At 27.1% G+C, this 17,323-nt stretch overlaps 1 long non-coding RNA gene across 6 annotated transcripts; it reads left to right on the top strand.

The window, feature by feature from the left end:
- Positions 1-6,376: 6,376 nt before the first annotated feature.
- LOC111036253 lies at positions 6,377-10,136 on the top strand. 6 transcript variants are annotated; one of them, XR_002604750.1, is made up of 5 exons: positions 6,377-6,491; positions 6,710-6,804; positions 6,874-7,041; positions 9,335-9,796; positions 9,886-10,136. It is a non-coding gene; the product is annotated as an uncharacterized LOC111036253 (long non-coding RNA). The 6 variants fall into 6 exon arrangements; XR_002604751.1 differs by lacking the exon at positions 6,377-6,491 and adding an exon at positions 6,498-6,603; XR_002604748.1 differs by lacking the exon at positions 6,377-6,491 and having other exon boundaries at positions 6,498-6,804; positions 9,335-9,431; positions 9,508-9,796.
- The last annotated feature ends 7,187 nt before the right edge of the window (positions 10,137-17,323 follow it).

Raw genomic sequence — 17,323 nt, 5'->3', positions numbered from 1 at the left:
ATGTTAAACCACGCGATGCATAATACTTAAAAATTATCTTCATAAGTTGCATTGCAATTTATTTATGAATATATAAATAGGGATCTAATTAGTAAAAATATTTTTCATGCATAAACGTTAAAACATTTAAATTACCTATAAGATTAGTAATATGTATCTATTCATATAAATCACAAATTTATATATTTACATATTTTTTAAATCCATTATTTGTAAAAGCATTACTTACTCGTAGTCTAAAGATACTTACTCGTAGTCTGTACTTACTTTTCTATTATTGATAACGCTCAATACTTAATACCAACAGCGCAACATAAATAATCCTGAAGTGGCTGAACTATTGAAGATTTTGCATTACCCAATACCAGTGTTTGGAAAGAACGTCGTGCATTGTAGTTCATTCACGTTCACACGTTCAGGTTCATATATTTGGTGGCGATACTCGAACGTCACTAGATTTTTTTCAAATGGAACGTGAACGTGAACGTCGTTATTAGATTTTACAGAATTTGAACGATCTTTAAGACGCCTCTCAATTTATTTGTCATTTAATAAATATTTGTTAATAAAATATATTGATTAGTAATATTTACTTATTATAATTGCTATTATATAAAAAATTTAAAAAAATTAATGAACGATTTAGCTAGTGAACGAGTTTATTTGAAAAAAACACGAACGTGAAATTCAGACTTGGTTTTTTAAGGACCAAACGTGAACGTGAACGAATTCATTATTTTAGTGAATGTTCCGAACACTGCTTAATACCTATCTATTTAACTTCTTAGTGGTTAAACCATGAATAAAATACATTGTTCATTTAATTTAACATTGATAAATGCTTACGTTCACATGTATAATAAATATCTAAGTGGATTTAGCTAGGTACATTATTAAAGTATTGTGTTTAAAAATAATACATAATATGCACATTATGCACAACATTATGCTACGCTAAGCCAAAGAGAATTTTCTTTAGGCGTTATAATTTCTAATGTACATCATTGTCATTTGTTTAATATACCTATACACACACAAGTTCGTAAATTATTTTTACATTAAAATATTTGTAAATTGTAATTTCTATTAATCTTCGTAAATGTTCTGACCTATTGGTTATTATAAAATCAAAACATGTTTTTGCGACTATAAAAAACTGTCGATAGGTTTATATTATTATTAAATAATAAATAATATTATGGAAACAAATTTATTCTAAATATTTATTTATACAGGATTAATTTATACCTACCTAATTAGCAAAATTATAATAAAATGATTATATATTTTGTTTATTATTTAATTTGTATACAAACAAAAATTCATAATACGCAATTATATAAACACTAAACAGTAATTATTGTAAATAAACAATACGGTATAATATAGACTACACACTACATAGGTATTATAGTTGGTATAATATTACGTTTATTCTTCGACTCAATTATCAAGATAGTCATATTAAATCTCTTAATAAGTATAAAATACAATTTGAATATATTTAGAAACTTTAAATGCTGAAGTTAAATGCAATTTACATTTAAATATTTGGTGTTAATTGAAGAAACAAAACAATTTTTCTAATTTATGCAGAATATTATGGGTGTTGTTAGATCCTACCTGATTATATTGTATGCACGCTTACCTTTGATATTTATAAATCTATCTATAGTATAATTTCATCATGTATAGTGAACTTTGTCCCCAACTAAGGGGAAGTACGTACTCTCTCAACTGCAGAATTTTACGATGATTAAGTATTAATTAACCTAATATACCTAATTAAATTAAACAAATTAATAGCCAGAAAGTTTATTACTATTCAAAATTTCAAAGAACCTCCATGGCTCCAACCAGCAAGTAAAATATTTGTCTTACATTGGATGAAAATTATAATTTATACTGATGTATTATATATATGTGTAATAATTGTGATGGTGGAGGGAATAAGTAGGAATTTAATGCATAAATAATTATATAAAAATCGTACATTGTGTCGAATAAACTAAATAACCCATTTTTAGATTTTAAGAGGAGCCATTGTATTGGTTTTATACAATTGTGATGTATATTTATTTGCGCTTTAAAGACTCGAAAATTAAATGCAATATTTTCTTAGAGCAATCTTATTTTTACTGAAGATTGGAATTAAAAAAAAAAGTTTATTGTAAAGATAATAATTTATTACCGCCACAACGACCCCCCCCCCCCCGTGACTACGCTACTGATATTAATAATTATTCAAGGAAATTAAAATAGTCAAACCTGTACAACCCCGTTCGTTATGAGTGTTATGACTGCAAATTCTTAAAATAATAGCTAGTTTGCTAGTTATGACCTTCGAAATGCTTTTCCAAATTTATTTATGACTTTCAAAGCACTCGGAACAATAACTGTATCTTCGGCATCTGCAGAAAAAAGCTTTTCAAAGGTGAATTGATAATTAATTTAATTTTAAAAATTCAACAGATTATTATATAACAAATTATGTGTTGTATTATTTTACGTAAAACTTATTAAAAGTAGACTTCAGTCAACATTGTCGAAAAGGTACTTTTTTATATTAGGTATATATTACTATCTATATTATTTTAAATATGTATGCACACTATAATCTGTATAGTTAGGTATACAAGTAATGCATTTTTATTTATTTCACACATATTTGGGATGAAATAATCGATTTTATTATACTTCATGTCTACATAATATGTATTATATATAACTTAAAATTAATTAAACATTAAAAAGATTAAAAATGTTTAAATAAAGTATAGGTAGTAGGTAACCTATAAACTATACCTCAATTTTAAGCCAATTTAGAGAATAATCTGAGGGTAGATTTACTAAATAATTTTAGCATAGAATTTAGTCTTTTCGCTTAAATAATACAAATATTTAAGAGTGTCAAAAAATTGTAGAGGGACTTTTTTCTATAAGCCCCTTAAAAATATGGGGTTTTTGTTTTATAGTGGCAGGTATCTCAAATTTTGTTGGCCTTGTAGGTAAATAAAGTTCACCACGTCACTTAATTTTAGCAAGTAGAAATAACACTTATATCAGCTTTCAAATAATTTCCCAACGAAGTATAGAAACCTAAAATATTAATTTTTAATGGTTGAGTAAGAAAGTAAGAAATACGTAAAAATTAAAAATGTAACCTAAATAAGTAGGTACCTGCTATTAATCTTAATTATTATTTATTAGATAAAACTGAAACATAAAATATAATTGAGTGGAAGCATAGAATATAATGTAACACCAATCTTTGATAAATAGGTACTTATATAGCCGTATTATAGCTGGTAGATAATCAGGTTTTGTAAGAACGATATTATACATTGTATGGGAATTGTCATCAAATTGATATCATTCTTATCGATGTATAAGATATTATTTTTATTGTTAGTACAGGTACAGCTGCACTTGTTCTCGACTTATAACTCGTAATTTTTACTTTGTACGTTTTTGTACCTACCCTTATATAGGCATTTGATTTATTCTTTTAAATCGTCGGATTTGACTGCCGCACCCTGTATCTTTGAATAATATTATAACATACCTACATTATTTATCAATGTATACAATCGATTAGTTCTAAATAGTCTTACCTATAGGCAAAGGCTATATACTGTTCTCTTAAATTATTTAAATTGTACCTACACTTACTGCTCTTTTTTCTGAGATGTTAATAGCTTAATATTAATGTAGATATTTTAATTTTATTGTGTTGGAATTCACATTAATACATTTGAATTCAACGGTCAATATACGACTGTCAAAGTGATAACTTACTAAATATTTAAAAACATTTTAAAGATACTACGAAATTTCCAATCATGAGTGCAATTTTTCATTACTCTGCGTTTAAAGTTTTGAAAAAAAATGTTGACAATATTTTTGCTGATCTAATTTAAGAATATTCTCCGATTGACCGAAAAATCGAAAGTGTCTATGTATAAAGTTTGCCGTGTAAAAGTAGGCATACAAATTTGATTAAATATAATTTACTGTACTTCTATTTTATTTGATAGTATTTATTTATTTATTTTTCCAACTATAATTTTTTACAATACATATATATAATTTAAAATAAAAGAAGTTGGTCACTTCCAAGCCGGAAGTTAGAGTTCAAATTATAGGTTATAGTATTAAATTAGTATAATAATAGTCACTTGTAAATAAAATTATAGTAACTGAAAAATAATAATTGTATGAATCAAAAATAATAAATAAGACTTAATATTAATGATTTTGTACATTTTAATAAATATAAAGGGATTATAAAGGGAGAAAACAGAACATGGCACATAAAAAGCTTTTTTAAAATAATGAACTTAGCTAATTTGTTCGATTACATAATATTATAAATAATAGCATAGGCATTTTGTTTAAAATGATGTTTAGAATTAAAGTCATGAGGGTTAATTTTGAATTTTACACAAAAATATACAAATACATATTCTAGTCCAGACTTAAATGACAGACTGTATGAAACAGGTCCTTGATTTAGGAATAGTTATATTTATATTAATCTTAAACCGAGTACAATGATAATGATTTGGTATGTGAAGGTTTCTACAAAAATACAATAAATGAAGCAACAAGCAAAGTAATGAACTTCAAAAATATGTACCTATTATACGTTTAAATTTAAATTTAAATTTTATTATAGACAATAGCCAATATTAACTATATAGGTGTTGACTATGTAATAGTTACACTTTTAGGTGTTAAATAATTAGATAGGTACCTATGTATTTAATTTTTTAACGATTGAAACATTTAGTGCAAATTATGTTGCAATATTGTTATAAATATATAAATAAATATCCTTGGGGAATGTACGCGTTGTTACACAAATTCATTAAACATATTATAGTTACATGTTACATCTTACACGAACATACACATTACAATGGTAAGGTTAGTTGGTGTACAAAATATGTAGTACCTACCTACTGTATCCTAAATCGGTTTATCTACTTACTATCTATACTTTAGAATTTAAGCATTATCAGAACATAATAATGATGAGCATCATTATAGGTACCTACTTCCTACCAACCTAAACTTAGTAGTTATACTACAAAGTTCACGTTTTGAATTTCCGGTGGGTAGATACATCATTAATAAGTAGGTATGAGTTAAATATCTAATTTTGTTTTCGAAGCCTCGAAATAAAATAGGTATAGCACTATAGCCTATAGGCTATAGGTGTAGGACGTATAGGTGTATTATGTACTACAGAGTAGGTACGGTTTTAAATTTAATATATATATATTATTAAATTTATAGCTATATATTTTAATTACTGTGAACTATGAAGTATTGAAGAATGTATGTCATCTCTTATAGACTCATACGAGTCTTACTTTTACTTATTGTGCATATTTAGTACACTATAGATTGCCTATATTAGGTACTTTAAATTTTAGGACACTAGGTATTATATATTTATATGTAATTTGTATATTGTATAAACAGGTCGATACAACTGTATGCGACTATGCTAGTGTAGTAGTGTCTATAATTAGTATAATATAATACCCGAAGGCGTTAGGTATCTACGTCCTACATATTTGTTATTAAAGGTAGTAATTAATGATGAATTGATGAAAAAGTACTGCGATACGTGTGGGCTGTGAGCACTTATATTTTTTACTACTCCAAAAAAAAAACGATCATAATTTTCATATAAATAAATTTATTACTTTTTTAAATGTCTATATAGCACGAATTAAGATACATATTTTAATTTGTGGTCGAAAGTCTAAACTTTTTATTTCGAAGTTTAAACTTTTTTGAAAATATTCTTTTTAGTTTTTTCTATTATAATTTGATGTCGTTACATAACAACATTTCTGAATAAAACAATTTTTTTTCATTTTTTATTGTTATAATTATTGTTTAAATTTTTACTCTATTAAATTACACAACATATTTTTTTAATTCATATAACAAATTTCCGAAGCAGAAGTATTTCAATCATTATAGATCAACTTTCGGACAAGTAGTTCATTAGATAGTAAAGAAAACATTTGAATCAAGATGTTGAGAAGATATTTTCAACATCTACATAATGATTTGAAATATAGATTAGCAGTGGACAATATTACAATTGTGGACAACATTTTGTGGTGGCCAACATACCTGTGGCGTGTACCACCACTACCACTGCACTCCGCTCCTAGAACACTCGGAATGTTGATAACACTTTACCTCGTTGATTATAAATCTATTTATAGTTAGGTAGTTAATATAGGTATTTAATATTTATTATTTAAATTTTAAAATTAAAACAGTGCAAAGGCGCCAAGTTGGTGGGATAAGTAGCTAACGGTTAACAACACTTAACGCTATACAAGATCCAACTATGGTAAAACTTACTGTCGGCGAATGCAGCTTGATAGTGATAATGAAAAGCAAACCTTACTTCGAGTTTATTTTACCATGATAGTGATTTTCGACTTTCGATTATCAATCAGGTAGGTTATTTTATTAATTATGCTATTATAGTGATTTTAGATTGGGTTTTTCATGTAACAGTAAAAGTCCGTTGTTTTCTTGTTCGTCATTCATCTGCTGACCATATGCATAGTATTATATTTTAGTTACTATATCTGTATTACAATCGTTACTGTTGCTTTTTGTTTTTTAAAATACCTATTCTGCCAAGCGCCAGCACTAATAAGACTGTTTTCAGTGACTATAAGCAGCAGCCATCAATGTGTTACATGTGATTGAAGTGTTGAATGTAGACGACGATCCATCAAAAATAAATTTGACCATTTGACCATTGTGGGTAACTACGTACATTTCTTTCTGTTACCAATTTGTATTGACTTTGATTTTGTATTAACTTTCCAGCTTACAGGGGTATAAAAGTGAACCATTTTATAATTTATATACCTATTGTCAAAAAGTAAGACCATGGTGCTTTAAGACCACCAATCAACATTTACTGAAACATCACAACTACTGTATAATAGATTATATCATCAAATGTCTAGAAGAAAGAACCAACTTGTACCTACCGTAATTATTTATCTTATTTTAATTTTGAAAACATGCTTTATGATAGAGAATGAAATGATTTAAATGAAAAAAAAATGATGAAAAAAAGTAGTTATTTTAATAATAATTAATATTAAGAAAAATACAAATGTATTTTCAATTAAAATGAATAGGTACCTTAATTATGAAAAATTAATTTAATTTGTTTTGTTAAAATTAAAACAACAAAACCTTAACATATTTAATTTTTTACCTTAATCCATATCCCATTAGTCCATAGGTACCTACTAAATGTATACAAATCAACTTATTGTTTATGATAATGTCTATATAACTACTTCTACAAAATTATCTATGTGTCTACAATAAAAAACTAAATTTAAGAGGATGCTACAGTGCTACACCTCCATGTGTTGTCTCCTAAGATAAATTTAAATCGAGTTATGAATATTTTTAAAATGTTAAATTGCTTGTAGATTTTAAAATGAGTCATAGAGTATAACTCCCTTCCAAATTATACCCATATATTTACCTATTTTGTGATGTTATACCAGTTATCAACACTATAATATGTATTTAGTCTCAAGAAATGCATTAAAGCTCTTTTTAGGAATAAAATGAATTATAATGCTCATATTACACTGAAACCTTTAGACTAAAAAGTTTTGTTTCTTTTAAATGTTATCATATAATAATTGTTATTCTATTTTTGTGTAAAATGTTAGTACACTAAAGGAATGGATATGATTAGGGTTGAATTACAGTAATTTTTTCATACAACATCATTGATTTTTGTGTTCGTAATATACCTACTCATAATAGTCATAATAATTAACAATTAATGCAAAGTATATTATGTAAGTATAGTTAATTTAAAAATAATAACTTTTAAAAATACTAATTATATTCTAGAATTATTTGCATGGTTGTCATAATCTCATAATATCTATAAATTACAATCTTTAGTAATGAAATATTTATGTTTATTTTATTTCTTCGATTTTAATCCTCAGCAAGATTTCATGTGCTTTATTATGTACGAATTATTATTATTTCCCTGGAGGTTGTAACACAAGTAATTTGATTTTGTATGGGTTACTCAAGTATTTAGTTAGGTATTTAATCATATATTGGTTATATCTTAATAACATAATTACTCAATTCTAAAAACAATAATCGTTCACTCTTAAATTTTAATGAAGTGTGTTTAAATGCATATTTTCTAGTCATGATAAGAGCTTAGACTTTTCAACTTAATTTATTAGTTATTGTATATTCATTTTTAATGCCACTAGAGTTCATTATTATTTTATTAGTATATCATTTTGTTAAGTTGAATTTATTTTATGATGACATAGTTGTGTCTATAATGTTTTATGTAACACTATTTATTCTAGTAAATAGTGATGTAAGAGAATATTTAAATTATAATTATAAATTTATTTATTATTAACATGTATTGAACACGATATCAACTATACCTAGGTATTGGTTTTGAACCAAGATTTAAAAATCGATAACTTATAACTAATAAGTAAAATTGTATATTATAAATTTGAAATAAATTAATAATATTGAATGGACATTAAATTTAAAGACATTCATGCAGATATTAAGGTTAAGTTAGCTGTTAGCCTGAATTCATCTTCGACATTTATCGATTGCAGTAATGATTAATATCCATGTTATTTGTGACAACAATGTAATACAAATTTAAATCTATTGTACTATTTGTAGTAATAAGACAGCAAGTTACTAAAAAAATAATGTATCAATTAATAACACATTAGTTTTAAATTTTAAATTTTTGAATGTTGAAATCTGGTCTAAATAGAGTTAAACAGGTCACCGTAAGACTTGACAAATTAAATAACTTTTGTTTTTATTAAGACTTTTAATTTTTTTTTTTTTAATGACTATATTATAATATAACATTTTTTTATAAAACTTTTGACTGTAATTTGATTCATCTAAGTCAAGTGGTTTATGTTTTATGATTTTATAAAATCTTAGCATTAGAGAAGGACTCATTAATTTGAAAATTAATAACTTTTTAAAAAGTTATTTAGATTTTAACAAGTACCTATTTGAAAATTCTCAAAAAATATTTAATTTTATACTATTTGAGTTTGAAATGTTTTATATGACTGGATCAACTTTACTTAACAAAAATAATGAGATTTCAAAAATTAACTACATGAGGTGAATAATTGTTTTGACTGTCAACATTTTTTTACAAATCTGATTTACTGATAAGCTGTTTTGAATTTTTCAAAAAATATTTATATCAGATTAAAAAAAATGTTATTTTCAGTATTAAAAAATGAAAATATAAATGCTGTACTACAAACAAATTGCAAGCTCCAGTAAATGATCTAAACAAAAAAGTTTAAATAACGACTGGAACAAAAGTTATGTCATTTGTCAAGTCTTCCTGTTACATTCTGTATAATATATTATATTTATGCTTGTCACATTTTTTTATAGATTGATAAAGATTGTTGTGTATTCAAATTCAATTAAAAAAAGGGTAAATTAGAAGCTGTTGAACCTGAGTCATTTTACAAATACTGTGAGGAACTACCATCCTTGTGCATATTTACAATCTGGCCCGGAGGAATGATGTGAGATTTCTGGGCGTCTGAGCTGATATTCATGTTTATGAACTAATTGGCTATACAAAAAAAATCTGGCCTGAAATATTGTCTCAGCCCGCCCTTGATGGTGCACATTTTAAGTGCAATATGAAGCAATATTATAAATTCACCAATGAGTGGTTAGTTTGTAATATTAAATAAAATATTTTTTTTATCTGTAAATATTTATTATTGTTTGCGTTCAAATATATTTTTTTTTGATATTTAGGATGAATACTTTAAAGCCAATGATGAATAAGATTAAAGCTATGAGAAAAGCTTTATAAGAATATTTAAATTAAGACGTAGAAATTTAGAATCATATAATTAGTTACTCTTTATGTTTTCTGATACAAGATTATAGAGTAAATTTTTAAGAAGATACTTCATTTTTACAGCAAGTCATGTATTTAAGAATGAAAAGCTATCATATATGTTGCTGTTGGGACGTTTTAATATTTGTGAGCTTAATACTTAAAATATGCCAACATTTTATTATATTTCACCAAGTACTAACTTAATTGAATAACGAGAACATCTCAATTGTTTTTCTTGTTTAATTTTGTTGAGTAGAAATATTTTTAATTTAATTTGCTTAACCAAATAAATATTTACAAAACTATGCTGAAAACTGTTTATTGTTTGTAAATTATTAGTATTATTATTTTGAGTATTTTTTATTATCAATTTGTTAAATATTTGTCAATAATACTCTTCTAGTCTACTATTAAATAAGTTGCCTATTTAATTGAATATAAGAATATAAATTATTATTTTAAAGTAAGTGCATTTTTTAAATAAGTATTAATATTAAATAAAGTTAAAATCATGATTATCTTTTTTTGAATGTAATAAAATGACAATATAGTTTTATTACATTATTCCATAAAATTACAAGTATACCTACTAATAATCATTGATGACATTACAGTATAAGCGATGTGTGTCGAGCCATCTGGTTCCTACTCTATCGAGTGGCAATAATGAACAAAGTCGACGGACTGTATTAGAGTAAATAAATACTATATTAATATGAATTTAAATTTAAACAGTTAAATGTAGTTCCAAGAGTTGAATAGAATATTCTAAATACAAATAATAAATGTCACTCAAATATTACTTCTAAATTTATTTAAAATTAAAATGCTATAAAGATACATCGGGAAAAGAATGTGTGGGGGATATCTACTAATTTGTATTAAAAATTAAAATTTGTCAGTAGATGCTTATAAAACATTTCTATTTGCTAATATTTATCTTTTTAAATAATTTTTAATGTGAACCCACCATTCATAGATCTGTAGCGAAATCAAAGAATATGAAATGGCATTGCTGATTCCATGACTTTGGTCTTTGACTGGATCTATCCAGCTAACATAAGAACATCTGTAATATTCTTTAATACATTAAAATGAACCGACCTCAGGAGTCACTATAATCCTTCTCGTGTGGTAACTAATACGTCAGCCGTATCTACAACAATAGCACATGAACGAAGTAAGCGGTTACTGATTTAGTAGGTGGTCGCTGATATTTTTGGACTTTTTATGCATAAACATTAGGTATTTGATACAAATATTCAAAACGAAAAAAAATTTTAATCACTCAAAATTGTTAATACTTTATAATAATCAAAGTGTTAATTTATCATTTGTCTTATGCAAAAAGAAAATGATACTTTTACATTGCCTATCACTTAACCATTACCCGGACAGTGTGGAATGTTTATACCTATTGTATGTTTATACGTTGACGCAAATACGTAATGACGTGTAGGTATTCTACAATTATTAGTCATTCTTATAGGCCACTTATAACTCATATATTATATTAACGTAAAATATTAAAATGTTTGATGTGAGTGGGGGGGGGGGGTGCTATATGTCCGTCTATATTATTTTGAAAAGAAGTAATAACTCAGACTTAGTCCCTAAAAATATTTGGCAAGTGCCATCAATTAAAAAATGTGTATGCGTTATACTATACTAAGCATGTATAAATTGTAAAAAATATTATGAACGGAGGACTTGAGTTCCCCAAAAATGGGTGCAATGTACGCCTATACGGCTATACTGGTGTTTTATCGGGGCTAGGTAAGTTGGGTCCCGGCTATTAACCCGGTTTATTTTCAACGATAAAATGCCAACAAGTCAGACAGCACTCACAGTCACTATTAGATAAATATTCGACAATTTTGTGTTATACACATGGCTGAAAAGCTTGTTTGGCCTAAAATTGTAATAAGAGGATGCCGTTTCCATTTAGGACGAAATTGGTGGAAAAAGATTCAAGCTCTTGGTTTAATCAACTCGGACAAAAACTTAAACCCAGACAAAAACTATTTTTTAAATATTTTTTTGGTTTGCCATTCCTTAGACCTGAAGAATTTGACCAGTTGACATACGTTTTGTAGAAGACTATTAATGACAATACAAACAGATACAGTTATTTTGTGACTACCTATAAACTAGATACTTATATCTCTGCTGATGCTACATTTCCCCCAAATATTTGGTCTCAATTTTCTGCTACCACCGTGCGTTGTGCGTACAACCAATAGCTGTGAATCATACTATTCGAGATTAAATCATCGATTTTACAGTCCCCATCCTAATACTTTTAACTTTGTTGAATAATTACTAGAAATACAATGGGATATATTATAATATTAAACTTTTTCAATTTTTCTCTCGTCTTACATTGTCAAATTCCTGTTAAAACGTAATTGTAATTTTAAAGAAATTACTATCATAAAAAGGATTAGATGCATATAGAGAGTCTAGATAAGGTACCTATAATCCTATCTATAGGCTCTCTAGATACATATAATATACGAATATGTCCACGATTCAGATCTCTACAAAATATATTATGTTGCCATATATTTATGGTTTTCCATACGTTTTCGATACGTGTTGCGGCGTTCGTCCATTTCTTCTACCTATTTCATTTGAACCATCATAAATGAAAGCAGCTTTAAATCGATTGAATTCAATTTTGTAACCCAATAGCCTCTATCAATAATATTTTTTAAAAAGCAGCTTTAGTTGTTTCAAGCTAAACTAATTTTGCAGTCATCCAACCAACGTTGAGCATTCTAATTTTTATTTAAAATTTCAGATATACTTTTTATCTGATCAATATTTGCAATCAAATGCTTTACGAGAAACGGCCGGCGGTAGTATATATTTACGCAATGAATTATTAGGTATTTCTTGATTTATAATGGGTTGAGTTAAAGATATCGTGTTGGATAGATCCAAGCAAATTTGTTATTTGATGAAGTACGACTTGGATAGCTGCAAGCAGAAGCATTATTTTCATAAACATTTAGCATTCATATTGCACCATCAATATTAAAAAATAAATAAAAGGCAAATATTTATCTTGTACCATGGTTACCGTGGCACCAACCCACGTTGGTCGTATCTGCAGAACATTCTAGAAAGCTGGATCACTTGTCCAGCGAGTTCTCGCTGATGTTTTATGACAATTTTTTTCAATAAACATAATTTGATAAAAATATGCTATTAAAAAGAATTAAAAAATACTTAATTACAATACGAGTAAGTACTTTTTAATTTATCACTTATTTTTTTACGGATAATTGCATTGTATACTTGTACAATATCATTTGACAATAAATTATTGTCTACGGACTACGGCGTCGAGTGTTTTGTTTATGTGATGTATGTGATTATATAATAGCCATTAAAAGGTTATTCTACATACAGGGTACAGCAGAAAGACCTGAAAAATAAAAATAATAATTTATACTAGTTCAACGTTTAATTATAAATATATCTTTTTTTACTTTTGGGTTTCGGTATAAAAAAAAAATGTTACTGTAGATTCTATAAATTATTTTTAAAAAATATGTTAATGTTAAAGTATTGATTAGAACATAGGTATTTTATTTAACAGGTCTTTCTGTTGCATCCTATATAATTACTCATAAGTATGGCCCGGATGTTAAAGGCTTTTGCACTTTTTTTTAGAACATTATAAATGATGCTTACCTAGCTCAAAATGTGTTTCAGTAACATACAAATCTATACAGCTAATTTTTATTTTTAAGTTTTTGAATTTGTTCATTTTTAAGTCATTTTCATGGCTTTGATGGTAGTTTTTTTAGAGTTCTTTTTACTTTGTTTTTAACAGTTGAGAGAAGAATTATGTGTTCGTTATTTGTCATTATTCTATTTTCCACCAATCGAATAATTACATTTTACCCGACACTACAAAAAATACTTAAAACAACATGTCTATATTGTTTTCTAGATTACAATCAGTTTTTAAATTCAAATTTAAATCAAAATCATGTATGTTTATATATTTTAAACTTTACATTTGATAAATAATTGTATCAACTATCAACTTTAAATTTTAATAGTTTTATGAGCGTTGTATGAGTATTTACAGGTCATTGCCATGCCATACAATTTTTGACGGTTGATCAAATCAACAATGGTTGAGGTTCAGGGGATGATGCCTGCCCGGCTGCAACAGACTTCCGCATATAGTTACGACCCGAGTGCGTCTTATGGCTAAGTTTAAATTAGAATATATTTATTATTCTTTTAATGGTATCCAATTCCCATACTATCTATCAGACACATTTTATTTAATAAATAATAATGATGGGCGTTAAGGCGTAAGAATACATGTGTGACGAATGTAATTAGGTACTTGAAAGTTATTTAACCTATTATTTTAACAATTATAATAAGCTTATTGGTACTTAAAAAAAAACTTCTCGGCACCCCGAGTTCAGACCCGACCCGAATATAATATCGTCATCACGCTCTCTTCAACATTAATGACACCTTAGGTACACTGCAGATGACAAATCACATGCCACGTTCACTATTATAGCTTACCAAAAAAAGTAAGGCGGTGTGGAAACTAATGAGCTCTAAGTGTGTATCCGCGTGATATAATATTATAATTTAACTGCTAAATCCGTGTGTTAGGTATATAGAATGTTTATCGTTTATGGCGGGTACTATGTCGGTGCGTGGGATCAACGATTATTTTTAGGCTTAATAAACCACCATTACACAAGAGTCGTATTCGTTAATTGTTATTATTTAATATTTAGGCATCATCTATAGTCCCAATGGTCGTTATTTGATCTGAATAGGTAACTTTATAATATCGCAACCGAATTCACCAATATTTTTCCGAACGGTTGTGCGTATAGGTATGACAATTGCATGTCTTCTATGAAACTAAAGGCATATATTCACTACACAGTAAAATTACATAACACATAGTATATACATATGCTATTGCTATACCTAACCTTCTAAGACTCAGGGGCGTCATATCACATTTTTTCATGAGATACAAAACCAATATTGAAAATTTAAAGTAACACCAATGTCTTAAAGTATCAACAACTTGCGGTAATCCATAAAATATTATGAAAAAAACTAAAAAAAAAACTTTGTTGTAAGATTTCAAAATTATTTTTATTTGTTTTATACTTTAATTCTTTGAAATAATCTACATTCACACAAAAAACGTGTTGAAATAATTCGTGGTATGCATTGCACTCCCTTGCATCCCGTAAATGACGCCCTCAGCTGTAAGTACTGAACAGGTAGTAGGTTCACAACATACTATTACTATATAAATACCTACCTAGTCTATTTTAATATTGCATTGGAAATTTGCAACGATTATAGTTCATCATTATCTATTCTCTTTAGTCCCTCATCACATTTTCCATGGAAAAGTAACAATTTTTATCGCCAGTATTTATGTAACCTATCAGAAATAGGCACTCCAGATATCGCAGAACAAAAAATCCCAATCCCGCCTATATTTGCTCCTATCCTTCTCTTCTTTTTTCAGTTTTCTATTTTTGACCTGTTTATATTTCAGTTTTAATCCATGATTATTTGTTAAAATATTATACAATAAAAAAATATTCACTCACCAAAAATGAATCTAACGTACACCAAATATAATGTGATAAACTTTAAGTTTGAGAATAGATTGATTCACTCTATAAAATATTATCAAATCTAACAAAACAAGATTGCATGGTTCTGCTGAATACAGATTTGACATGTTGCATTTGGGCAGGAGCGAGAAAACAATTAATTCATTATTTGTTATTACTTATAGTAAAGGTATTTGCAGACATATCTTCTATAGCTAGATATTATATTATGTTTAATCTGTTCGTACAAAAGGCATAACTAACATAATATATAACCCCCCCTTGAGCTTATTATATTTAAATTTTATAAATTTATTTAAAAAAAAAATGTCGGTTGAATTTTTGTATGAATAGTATCTGATGGATATATTTTTATTACCCCCCCTTGATGAATTTCTGAATCCGCCCCTGGGTACCAGCAATATTCATACCTACCATTATTATACTTCGACGAATACTTAGGGCCGTATTTGGACATTTTATGCTACGGGGCGACATAATTTTGGTACTATTAAGTATTATGTGATGCATACAAAATGTAACAAAATATAAAGTAGGTATTAGGTACTTACCTACGTACTTATTTCATCTATTATAGTTTTTTTTATTTCTCTTATATTCTCTGACAAATTACGTTAGTTGAATATTGTGTTATAATATGAAAAAAGGAAAATATTTTTACCAAATGTCTATATTATGTGGACTTCAAGACTTGTATGTAACAAATCTTATGTTACCTAAAAAATACTGCATTTTAAATTTGTAAGTACTTACTTACAGAATATACTTATTTCTTTAGAACGTAAAAACGCGAACAAGCGCAAAAATGATGTGACGCCTCGATTCGTAAGAGAATTTCGCAAATAAACAAATAGAGTATTTATTTTTTCTTAGATAATATTTAAAAAATAATTTGAACAAACCCAGATTTTGAAGATAGAAAACAAATTTCAAAAAAATCTTCATTGGCCCATCACTGATCACTGCAGTGGGTAAGTAATTATCATATACCTATACTAGAGACCTTATCCATTTCAGAAACACTATGTATAGCCGGAGCAAGATTTAGGTTTTACCTGATATTTTTACATCTTTTTTTTTTCATAAAAACTAGGTATTTCATACAAATATTCAACACGAACAAATATAAAATCATTTGATAACAATAAAAGTATTAATTTATCACTTTTTTACATAAAAAATAACGTAATACTTTTACATTACCTACCACGTGACCATTACCTGGACAGTGTCGAGTGCTTATGTTATTATATATGTTTGTACGCTAAGGATGATGTTATTCTACGATGTTAGTAGCTTTTCATAGGCCCCTATTTTTTTTTTTTTATTAGAGCTTCTATTACTATAGCTCGACAATAAATTACAGTGCATACATGGTAGTGAGTAATAAAATCGGATAATTAACTGTAGTGTATATATGTTATACAATAAAAATAAAAACAAATATAGTGATATTAAGACACTACAAAGTATACTTAAAAAAATAATAATAACAATAACGAATGAAAATAATATCAACAACGTTAAATTACGAAACCAGCTTCCAATATTGAGTTAATAATTTTTTTAATAACCATTTCAGATTTAATATTAAGCATAAACGGAAGATGGGGGAATGTTTAGCGACTTAAGATAGCTCAACAGAGACTTACGCTTAAAATATAGTAATGGACAGTCTATTTGTAAATAAGAGAGG

The sequence above is a fragment of the Myzus persicae genome, unplaced genomic scaffold (genome assembly GCF_001856785.1).
Source record: "Myzus persicae strain clone G006 unplaced genomic scaffold, MPER_G0061.0, whole genome shotgun sequence".
Classification (NCBI taxonomy): Eukaryota; Metazoa; Arthropoda; class Insecta; order Hemiptera; family Aphididae; genus Myzus; species Myzus persicae.
The sequence above is the reverse complement of the archived record's forward strand: the minus strand, read 5'-3'. Positions and strand labels throughout refer to the sequence as shown.